Source organism: Delphinus delphis, chromosome 6 (genome assembly GCF_949987515.2).
Source record: "Delphinus delphis chromosome 6, mDelDel1.2, whole genome shotgun sequence".
NCBI lineage: Eukaryota > Metazoa > Chordata > Mammalia > Artiodactyla > Delphinidae > Delphinus > Delphinus delphis.
In genome coordinates, this window is record NC_082688.1 from 40,141,846 (window position 1) to 40,154,566 (window position 12,721).

At 40.1% G+C, this 12,721-nt stretch overlaps 1 pseudogene; it reads left to right on the plus strand.

Moving 5' to 3' along the window:
* Positions 1-9,062, plus strand: part of LOC132427655 (ferritin light chain pseudogene) — a 75,552-nt pseudogene extending 66,490 nt beyond the window's left edge.
* The last annotated feature ends 3,659 nt before the right edge of the window (positions 9,063-12,721 follow it).

A 12,721-nucleotide genomic window follows, 5' to 3' on the forward strand; every position in this document is an offset into this window, starting at 1 on the left:
AAACGTAGCAGGTATGGTTGAAAGAAGACAGGACTTGGAGTCGTAAGTCCAGAGCCTCAGTTATGCAATAAATTCTCCTCTCATCTAGATATAGGTTTGTTTTTAGAAAATGAAGAAGAGCACTGCATATTTTGATTGTTAGTTTCTGTACTTAATGATTACCAAAGAATGGAATTTTACCAGGGAGTTATTTTGCAATGGCATAAATTACTGATACAAAATCAAATCTTTATTAAGTCTCCATTGCATCAGAAGTCTTTCCCACTCTTCATTTCTTTTTAATCCCTTTTTTGTCTACTCTTGGCCAAAGCTTGAAGCCTAATTTAACATTTGGAAATAAAATAATGAAACAGTCATACCACAGCAATTCCAATGCCTACTGAAATGGAAGCTCTAAATAATTTTTCAGATAATTTAGGCAATTAAAAATATTTACATCATAGATGCAAAGACAGAAGTTACTTGTGTAATAAAATAACTGGTGAGACAAAAGTTTCTGGTCAAGTAGATTTGTTTAAATATGAACACTAATCTGAGTTCTACCCCTGTGCTAAAACCCAGTGACAGGCTGCATACAGCTTCTAAAGGGATATTTCAGTGCATTGGATCAAATTCATCCCATAAAATGTGGTATTAGTAGTAGTACTAAAAGACAAGAGGGTGACTGTTTTCTTCGGGACATAGATGAAGACCCCAAGATAGACAATATCAAGGACAAATCATGTGGAATAAGATATTATCTCAGTCCTTGGAACATGTCATCCAGGATAGAACAAGAAATAGATTATCAAATACATGAAGCCAGGGCCAGTAAGCAATGAGTGGTAGACGGTTAAAATAGACAGGTTTTAGAAGTAGAGGCACAGATGTAGAAAACAAACAGGGTTACCAGGGGATTGGGGGGGGGAGGGATAAACTGGGAGATTGGGACTGAAATATACACACTACTATATATAAAATAGATAACTAATAAGAACCTGCTGTTCTTATTAGCACAGGGAACTCCACTCAATACTCTGTAATGGCCTATTTAGAAAAGACTCTAAAAAAAAAAAATGGATATATGTATATGTATAACTGATTCACTCTGCTGTACACCTGAAACTAACACAACACTGTAAATCAACTATACACCAATAAATTTTTTGTAAAAAATAGGTTTTAAGAACCACAGTCAGGGAGCAGCGTGGATTGGAAAGACCTGGCAAGAAATATTTCTGCATCCTCAGATAATCCTCCCCAAATTGGCTACTGCAAGGGTGAGCATTTAAGAGATCTTTGACCTAAGGAGGACATGAGATTAACAATCTAACCCAATGTGCATGAATTATTCTCCTCGGTGCTATCAGAAATCAGATGGCATCCTAGAGCAAGGATCAGCAGATCTTTTCCGTAAAGGGTCAGATAGTAAATATTTTGGATTTTGTGTACCATACATCTCTGTTGCAACTGCCCATCTGCTGCTGTAGCACAGAAACAGCCATGCACAGTACGTTAATGAATAAGTGCAGCTGTTTTCAAGCAAAACGTTATTTACAAAACCAGGAGTCAAGTGAGATTTGATCAGTGGGGGAGAGTTTGCTGACCCCAGTTCTGGGTCAGTGTTCACAGCTGAATGAGTCATGAGGCCTTAAGTTCCAGTTCTCATTGTACTACTTTCTACCTGGGTGAACCTGGGTTCGTCCTTTTATTTATATGGGCCACTATATTAGTCAAGGTTCTCCAGAAAAACAGAACTAATAGCATGTGTATACAATGTGACCATATATATTGACAAATATAGATCTAGATATTGATATCTATATCTATATTGATAACTATATATAGATAAAGAGAGAGAGAGATTTTAAACAACTGGTTCACACAATTATAGAGGCTTGGTAAATTCAAAATCTGCAGGTTAGGCACTCTAGAGACTCTAGGAAGCGTTGCAGTTCAATTTCTGTTAAGTCTTCTGGTAGAATTCCTTTTTGCAACAGGGAGGTCAGTCTTTGTTTTATTAACAGCTTCAACTGATTGGATGAGGCCCATGCATATTATGGAGGATAATCTGCTTTACTCAAAGCCCACCAATTTAAATGTGAATTTCATCCAAAAACACCATCACAGGGACTTTCCTGGTGGCACAGTGGTTAAGAATCCGCCTGTCGATGCAGGGCACATAGGTTTGAGCCCTGGTCCAGGAAGATCCCACATGCCGTGGAGCAACTAAGCCCGTGCACCACAACTATTGAGCCCACGTGCCTAGAGCCCACGCTCCGCAACAAGAGAAGCTATGGCAATGAGAAGCCCGCACACTGCAACAAAGAGTAGCCCCCGCTTGCTGCAAATAGAGAAAGCCCACGTGCAACAACGAAGATCCAACGCAGCCAAAAAATATAAAATATAAAAATTTTTTTAAAAACCCAAAACACCATCACAGAAATATCCAGAATAATATTTGACCAAATAACTGGGCATGATGGCCCAGACAAATTGACATGTAAAATTAACCACCTAAGCCATAGTTTTGTCATCTTTTAGTTAGAAATTTGATTTCTCTGAACTATTTTGATACCTTCTAGAGATAACACCCTCAGTTTTTCACATGGTAGGCAGCAGAGGGAAAGAGGCCATTTGCCCAGTCAGATGACACCTAGATAAAATTCTGTCTTCTCTCTCCAACCCACAAGGATGAATGCCAAAAATACATCACTTATATCTGCTTTAGCTAACATAGGATAGGTCTGGAACTGACCTATGCTCCCAGTTAAGTCCCATGAAATGCTGTTTCATTAAGGGGAGACTTCACTTGCTAAGATTAGAAGCAAAAGAGGGCGGTGGATGAAAAACTGCCCAGGGATATAAAGTTCATGAAAGGGAGCAGGAGAAAGAATGGGTATCCGAAGATGTGCGCTCTGAGCCAACAGTAATTCCACAGCATCAGCTTGTAATTCAGGGAGCCAAACTGCTGGGGGGGTTCCCCCCTTTTTTTTCCCCCAAAGAGGGACAAATCAAGGATATTGGCAAAGAAGAGCATTAGTTGTAACAGATAAATTCCTTTTTAGAGGTGATCTCTCAAGTGATTTGGCTCAGTGTAGACTATGATTTGGCTGCAAAAACCATAAACTAGGGCCTTTCATTCCAGGTCCCTCCTCAAATACCCATGATAGGTAGACTGGCATCAGTAGTTTTTGAAATCTCCCCAGGTGATTATAATATGCAACCAGGGCTGAGGATCTGGAGACGTAGAGAGAATTTAAATTGAACTTTAGTTAAACAGTAAAACAAGCTCTGACTCTACTGGCTGGAGCTAGACAAGGGATACGGATTAGGTGGGATGAGAAGATAAAGAACACCAGGGAGTGAATCAAATGCTTTACACCTGTGCATAGCTAACTGTTACTCAGATAATTCAGACAATCTTACAGCACCTGAACCCTGAAATGCCTTAGCTCTGTTTAAAAAAAAGTAACTGTTCAAGTAACTGAACTCTGAGAATTATGGAAATCATAAAGAAAAAGAAATCTTATTTTTTGAATTAGTTGATTTCATATATACTGTTTCACTTTCATAATATAAACTAGATATCTTTCCATTTTATATTTGAGGATACTAAGGCTTTAAAAATCTCAGTAATTTTCTCAAGGTCACTTATTAAGGGTGTGGTAGGCAGCATAATGGCTCTTAAAAATGCCCTCACCCTAATCCCTAGAACCGATTAATATGTTACCTTACATGGAAAAAAGGACTTTGCAGATATGACTGAAGTTATAGACCTTGAGATAGAGAGATTATCCTGGATTATCTCATGAAACAAATCTAATTGCATGAATCCTTAAAAGCAGAAAACCATTCCCAACTGTAGAAAGAGAGAGAGAGAGATGTCCTAATAAAAGCAGGATTAGAGAGATGCAACATTTCGGGTTTTGACGGTGGAGAAAGGGGACTGAGTCAAGGACTGCAAGTGACCGCTGGAAGCTGATAAAGTCCAGGGAACAGAAACACCCGTAAGAGCCTTCAGAAAAGAATGTAGCTCTGCCAACACTTTTTTTTTTTAAAACATCTTTATTCGAGTATAACTGCTTTTCAATGGTGTGTTAGTTTCTGCTTTATAACAAAGTGAATCAGCTATACATATACATACGTCCCCATATCTCCTCCCTCTTGCATGTCCCTCCCACCCTCCCTATCCCACCCCTCTAGGTGGACACAAAGCACCGAGCTGACCTCCCTGTGCTATGCAGCTGCTTCCCACTAGTGATCTATTTTACATTTGGTAGTGTATATAAGTCCATGCCACTCTCTCACTTCGTCCCAGCTTACCCTTCCCCCTCCCCGTGACCTCAAGTCCATTCTCTATGGCTGCATCTTTATTCCTGTCCTGCCCCTAGCTTCTTCAGAACCTTTTTTTTTTACATTCCATATATATGTGTTAGCATACAGTATTTGTTTTTCTCTTTCTGACTCACTTCACTCTGTATGACAGTCTCTAGGTCCATCCACCTCACTACAAATAACTCAATTTCGTTTCTTTTTATGGCTGAGTAATACTCCATTGTATATATGTGCCACATCTCCTTTATCCATTCATCTGTTGATCCTGCCAACACTTTTACTTTACCCAATTGAGACCAATGTCAGACTTGTAAGGTAATAAATTTACATTGTCTTGAGTCACTAAATTTGTGGTGATTCATATGAAAGCAGTAGAAAACAAATACAGAGGTCCTACAAAAGCCTGTCTATGTATTTATATTTAAGTATTTCTAAAATGAATTTAACCTTGTGATTGACAGCAGCAGCAGCAGCAGCTTCCAAGGGATCCCACCACACACCTGAGGCAAAAGCAGCTTAATACAAAGCAGTGACAGCAGCAGGTCACTGCCCCACAGTTGGGGTAGAGGGGGACTTGATCTACTGTAGCAGCAGCATAGCCTGAAGGGGAACCCATCCTCCTGTGGCACCAGTCCCATCAACACTAGACTAATCTGCTAGCATCTGCTGTGCCAACAGGCCCAACGTACACAAGCCCTCCAACTCAGTAGCATTAAGTGATCCAGGCTCAGTGTTTCCTGAAACTCATATCCAATGACACTGGAAAGCTCAGAAAGAGACTGACATAAATACATTTAACTTGTTTTTGACAACAGTGCAAAAGCTATCAAGGAAGAATAGACTTTTCAAAAAAATGGTACTGAAACAGCTGGACATCCCTCGACCAAAAAAAAGTGAACCTTAACCTAAACCTCCACACCTTATACAAAAACTAAATCAAAGTGGATCATAATCTTAAATGTAAAAGCAGGACATTTTTAGAAAAAAACATAGGAGAAAATCTTTGGCATCTAGAACTAAGTTAATAAGTCTTAGACTTTACACCAGAAGTATGATCAATAAAAGCAAAAACTGATAAATTGGATCTCATCAAAATGAGTTAAAAATGCTTCATAGAAGATCCTTTTAAGTGGATGAAAACTAAAATTACACACTGGGAAAACATATTTGAAAATCCCATATGAGACAAATGACCTGTATTTATAATATACAAAGAACCCTCCAAACAACTTTAAAAAATCCAATTAGAAAATAGGCAGAAGACAGGAACAGACATTTCAGGGAAGAGTATATACACATGGCAAATAAGCACATGAAAAGATGTTCAACATCATTAGCCATTAGGGAAAAGCAAATTAAGACCATAATGAGATATCAGAGAAAAACCAAAGTATAGTGACAACATCAAATGCTGGCGAGTACGTGGAAAAATTATATCATATCACTGGTGGGAATATAAAATGGTTTAGCCACTCTGAGAAACAGCTTGACAGTCTCTTTTAACCCTAAAAGTAGATTCACCCTACAACCCAGTAATTGTATTCTTGAGCATTTATCCAAAAGAAACAAAAAATTAAGTTCCCACAGAAACTTACACAAAAATGTTCATAGCAGTTTTATTTATAATAGCCCAAAACTGGCAACTACCCAAATGTCTTTCAATGGGTGCATGTTTAAACAAATTGTGATAAAATCTTATGATAGAATACTACTTAGCAACAAAAAGGAACAAATTATTAATATATACAAAAATTAAAATGAACTTCAAGGGAATGATGCTGAGGGAAAAATTTTAAAAAGCCAATAAAGTAATTCATGATTATGTTTACATATTATTCTTAAAATAACAAAACTGTGGAGATGGAGGACAGATAAGAAGTTGCCAAGGGTTAGAGATGGGGGAAGAAGGTACAGCGGGGGAATTCTGTGAGGTTTTTGTGGTCCCAGTACAAATAATACAGCAATCTTGGTTTTAATCCCTAAAGATTTTCAAAAGCAATTCCTAATAAGAGGTGTCCAGATATTTAGCAGTGGCAGCAGATTAGAGGTATAGCTCCCCAACATGACAACTTCAAAAGAGATCATACTAACTCAATGCATACGTTAGTTTTAAAAAGGCCAGTCGCAATACTTAAATGGTATATATCTTAACGATATTATTCTGGGTATCCAGCTATACCAGATGGACTAGCAGGATTTTCTGTACATTCAATCTTATTTAAGACAGTAAATCTTATAATAAAACAGTTTAAAAAAAAAGAAAAAAAAACAAACCTCAACTACAGTTGGATATTCTCCTAGGAAGACGAGGTTAAAATAAGTAGCAGAGGTTCAAAAGCTTAAGCAGTGGCACCTAAATCTGGCTACACATTAGAATCATCTGAAGCACTTTTTAAAAACCCTCACACCGGGCTTCCCTGGTGGTGCAGTGGTTGGGAGTCCGCCTGCCGATGAAGGGGACGCGGGTTCGTGCCCCGGTCCGGGAGGATCCTGCGTGCCGCGGAGCGGCTGGGCCCGTGAGCCATGGCCACTGAGCCTGCGCGTCCGGAGTCTGTGCTCCGCAGCGGGAGAGGCCACAACAGTGAGAGGCCGGCGTACAGCAAAAAAAAAAAAAAAAAAAAAAAACCCTCACACCAACGGTTGGTCATCCTAGACCAATAAAATCATTTAAAATATCCTCAGACGATGCCAATGTCTAGCCAGAACTGAGGACCAGCGGACTAAGCAGAGGGGACGTTTCTACAAAGATCTCTTAACAATAAGTCCTTTCAACCCAAGAAGGCTAGATGTTGTCCATACTTGCTTAGCTTTAATTAGCACTTGTGACTTGCCCAAAACCTAGATCATGTTTCCCCTAAATTTCATGTTATTCCCTACGTTTTTCAAACCCAGGGCTAAGGGGTTTGCCAGGATGAGATTTCAAGTGCTCACACAGAAGTCCCTGGCAAACCAGGACAGCGGTCACTCTACACTGAAATGTAAAGCATCCTAAATAACCCTGCCACTGCTCCCAGATACCAGTCTGTGCCAACCAGTGGAGAAAAGGCATTCTCCACTACTACCACGGCAAATGCTGCTGTACTTCCCTTGGCTGGTCCCTATCTTTTCCAGGCGCCACTCCCCTTCACCTGCTGGTGGACGCTTTGGCCAGCTGACAATGCAGATATTTTCAAACTTTAAGGTGAATAAAAATCATCTGGAGTGCCTGTTATAACAGAGATCACTGAGCCCCACCAGAGTTGCTGATTCCATAGGGCTGGGACAGGGCCCTAAAACTTGAATATCTGACACATCATCAGGGGACTCTGGTAAAACTGGTCAGGTTGTTACCGAAAGCAGGTTTGTGTGTCTGAAGCACAGTGAGGCCAAACAAACCTAAAGGTTGGAGTCTGGAGCAGAGAAAGGTTTACTGCAAGGTCGAGCAAGGAGAGGGGTGGCCCGTGTTCCAAAACCCCGGGAAATCTCCAAAGGGTTTCAGCAAAGCATTTTTAAAGGCCAGGTGAGGGAGGGGCGTTCCTAGGGCATCTGATCAGCTCGTGCACAATTCTCTGATTGGTTGATGTTGAGGCAATAGGGCAGGTAACATTATCCATCCTCAGGTGCTAGAAGGTCTGGGGGCTATGTGCTCATGATCATCAAGGAGTTAATTTCTTCCATTTGGTGGTGGTTTTTAGCATCTGAAGACTCAAGAAATATGCCTGAGATACTATTATCTGAGTACTTCAGAGAGGAACTACAGCAGAGGATATGGGGGATGGGTCTGTCCTAGGAAGGCCCCAGAGGGTACTGCTTAGTTACAAGGTGACCATACCTTGAGAACCACTGTTCTAGTGGCTGGGAATGTTAAGAAAGCAATGTTAGAATCCCTTCCCAGGTCTAGATTCCAGTATCGCCAGCTATTTTGGTGGGGGGAAGGGTAAGTTTTGTCCTCGGTTGCACTTCTTGTTCATTTATATCAAAGCCTATTTGAGGCAGTGTGCTCGGCGGTCCTGCATATCTTGTCTTTTGCTTCAACAGTGTTTGGAATGAACAGACCCAGGGATGCTCCTTGCTCCAGCCCCCGACCACCCTCCAACCTTTCTTCCAGTCACAACCTTTAGAATCAGCCTCTCAGCTACCCTCAGCCACTCAGCTATCCTCGGCCTCCAGGACAGGCCAACACCGTTTTTTGAGCTTAGCTCCTTATCACTGATCAACCACGAGCTCCCAGATTCGTCAGAATTATTCCACCGTGGTGGAGGCCACCGTCCACCGCCTGTTCAACATGCATCTGTCGACACTTACCTCTCTCTGAGCTTCTATTTCGACAGCAACAATGGGACTCTGGACGGTGTGGGCCACTTTTTTCGCCAATTGGCCGAGGAGAAGTGTGAGGGCGCCCAGCGTCTCTTGAAAATGCAAAACCAGTGCTGTGGCCGCGCCCTCTTCCAGGATGCGTGGAGGCCTTCTCAAGATGAGTGGGGTAAAGCCCAGGACGCTGTGGAAGCCGCCGTTCTCAGGGAGAAGAATCTGAACCAGGAACTATCGGATCTGCGCGCCCTGGGTTGCGCCTGCGCAGACTCCCACCCTACGACTTCCGGGAGAGCTGCTTCCGGGAGGATCAGGTGAAACTCATCAAGAAGATGGGCGACCACCTGACCAACCGCAGCAGGCTGGCTGGTCCGCAGGCTGGGCTGGGCGAGTATCTCTTTGAAAGGCTCACCCTTGAGCACGAACAGGAGGCTCTGAAGTCCTGCGGCCTCTGAGGAGCCCCTCCGGCGTCAGAGCTTTTCCTGAAGCCCCACTCTGCAGCCACTGGGCAGCTTTTTAACCGCCCTTGACCCCTCTCCCAAGCCTTGGGCCAAATGGAAACAATAACGCTTTTTGCAGGGGGAAAAAAAAAAAGCCTATTTGAAACACAAACAGAATAAAGAGGAAAAAGTATATATAGATAGAGAGATACACGTTCTTTTAACACACAAATTGCCCCACTTTATCTGTATGAAATAAGTTTGTTCCCGTTTTGGGCTGGTTCTCAAGCTTTGCTGCTTGTTTGAATTACCTAAAGAGCTTTTAAAGAAAACATTGGTGTCTGGGTCCCAGCCCCAGAGATTTTCATTTAGTAGATCTAGGGAGGAGCCTGGGCACAGGGAGGTCGCAGAGTTCCCCAGGTGATTCTAATGTGCAGCAAATTTGTGAATCACCTCTTGGCTTCAATCCAGCTAGTGATCAGATGTTAAATCTAAGACACATGGGCTAGTGCGTGAGCTCTGTTGCTAGTTGTATTCCATTTTCTTCCTCCTGGAAGATTCGTGCCAGGGAAAATGATTGATAGTTGTGTTACGAAATGGATTGAAATTTCCAATTAGCTTGAACAGGGGAGGGTGAAAGGGTGAATGCAATAATGTGTATCATTTACGTACTGCCCTATGTGTATGGCTAGAAGCTTTTGCAATTGAGCTCTGCTCCACTCTTCATGCTAATGGTAATGCTTGTCCTCCTAATGCAGCTGTAAACTTTATAAGCCCATAGGTAGACAGCATCACAAAATATTTACCCCTCCCCACTGGCCCACTCTCAAGCTTCACTCCCCTTCCCCAATACACAAATGTACATCAATGCGCTTGAGAGCAATATAAACATATTGGCCTTCAATTCTTCTGCTTTGCAGCTTCCCTCTTATCAGGAGATGTCAGCATTTAGTGCAACGACAAATGCTTGCCTCTTGGTGAGTAATGTAGACAATGCCTCCAAGAGACAAATAGCCCTTAGGGAGGGGGAAAAAGTCTTTCAAAAAGGTTGATGCCCGGAGGAGGCATTTTCAGTCATCTCAGCTTAGAGGTCAAGTATCCAAAATAAAAATGGTTAAAAAAAAGAAGAAGAAAGGAAGGAAGAAAAGAAGGAAACAATTTTCTTATCTCATTGTAATAAGGCAGTTTTCCTTAAAAAAAAAGACTTAAACCTTAAATTCTCTTTCCTAACCAAAATGTGCTTTTCCATCTTTAGACTATTCCTCCTATATCCTGTATTATTCATGATGTTTGATTCTTGAAATAGCACATGGCTGAAAACAGAAGCTAACCTATTGTCCACTGTGAATTAAATCTTCTTTTCCTAGGACCCGTCTACAATGTACAATTTGGGGTTTGCCAACATAATTATTTGCTCTGGAATAAGTTACAGCGTTTTGCCTTTTCAATATATACTTATACAACCTATTGTTAACACAATATAGTTAATATAGTCAATATAGTAAATACAACTATAACACACATGATATGATGCCACTTTGGTGATTTTCTTCATCCATGTAATTCTGAAATTTGACAGTATATTTTTCATATTCTAATGAGCTGAGTATTACCTTTGCAAGGATAGAAAAATAAAATAAATTCATAATATTCTTGTGTGGTTTGTCCCTGGGGTGGATTACCATAATGGGGGGATATTTGAGCCTTTCCCCAAGTCATTAAAAAATCTCCAGCAAGCAGCCCCTTGTCCTCTCCAGGGAGAGGGGCAAAGGATCTTTAATCATAATAATCCTGAGGGGAGAAATCTTGGAAATAAGACATCTGCTTCTGTGCCTTGTTGTTTTGCAGAAGAGCAACGATTGCTTTAGCAGCTTCTATCGCCATATGTGTACAATAAGTAAATGAACATAAAATTGAATGAACGCATAAAAGAAGGATAAATCCACCCAGCTTAACAAATCCACTCTCTCACCTGCTGTGCCCTGAAACATGAAAGAAAGAATCACGGGATCATAAGGATTAATAAAATAACAGTCTTTGTTAACAATATTGACAGGAGGTATAAGGATAATTTGTCTGATGTGGGACCAACAGCTTAACTGCTTAATTCTTAACCCTGCCCGCTTCCACCACTTTCCTCCTAATCAGGGAATAAAAATTACCTATACATTTGCGTTAGAAGAAATCAAAAGTCAGTAGTCCAAACATTTTTTTAAAATTTTGTTTTCTGTCCAGTTGGAAATGAAATACATGATTGAATTTTCTTCATCATTCATATAGTCAATGTGGAAAACATCAGGGCCGTGAATTTCAATATAGTAAGAGAAATTTTTAAATTGGTCTTCCCAAACCACTAATAAGTAACTGATATTGTATATAATGCTAAAATCTTAGAGACTGAGTTTGATATTTTAAAAGTTCTGAAAACATTAGCTAATTTCTCCTCATCATATTTCTCATGCCTCAAAGCTGGGTATTACTTTTTTAAAATAAATTTATTTATTTTTATTTATTTATTTTTATTCTGGCTGCATTGGGTCTTCCTTGCTGTGCACCGGCTTTCTCTAGTTACGTCAGGCAGGGGCTACTCTTTGTTGCGGTGCACAGGCTTCTCATTACAGTAGCTTCTATTGTTGTTCCACAGCTCTATGGGTTCCTTTTTAGGTCCTAGGAAGAACCCTAGAAATTAGTTCATGTAATTATATGTTTTTTCAAAATTGTCAAAAGAGATATTTTAATTTCAATCAGGTAAGACCAGCGTCTCTTTCTTTGCCAATTTTCCCTCTATCATATTCTGCTATGTTGGATCATCTTGGAATGGTCACAGGCTTTTTTGAAATCTGGCTAAGGAGATGTTTTAGGTGAGGCTATTATGTGATTTTCAGACACCACCATATGTAATTGACTATATACTATCCCATTACAGGAATAACTTCCAGTTCTCCTACTGACTACTATACTGACTTAACTAGCACAAGACACAGAAGCATAGGGACAAAAACCAGCTTATAGTATAGCCATGTCCTGCACTTCACAGCTCTCAAAGCATGTGTGTTTGAAGAAGAAAAAAAGAACTGAAAAGTATAAAGCCAGAAGCTATTCTGTGGAAAATTATTTCAATCATCAGGCATGTGAAAGGTAAGTCAATGATTCAGTTCTCATCAATGATTAGTCAAAACAGAAATTTTCTTCTGTCAAGGATATACTCCATCAATAACAGTGTGTGTGTGTGTGTGTGTGTGTGTGTGTGTGTGTGTGTAATGGAATGGTGTGAAAGAGTATTTCATCAGAATTCCTGTGATGCACAAACCTATAGCAGTACTGAAATCAGTAATGCGTTTATAATAGTAAATATTTAGGAAGTAATCCATAGAGATTTTCTCAAATTTAACAATGAAAATTAATGTGACATTTTCAATAATAAATTGTGAAGCTGAAATAAACTTTTCTAAACTATTAATAACTACAAACAAATTCTAATCAACCATGTTAAAAGAAATCTATGTCTATAAACTACAAAGTTTATTTCTTAAAATTTTATTTCTAAAATACATAAACTGTCATATGAGAAGGCAATTGAAGAATATATAGCTAAAAGAGTGGGGAAAAAGTTTTATAGAGATACATCTGGCAGTAGTTAATTTTTAAATGTCATTTTTCTAGATTTTGTGATA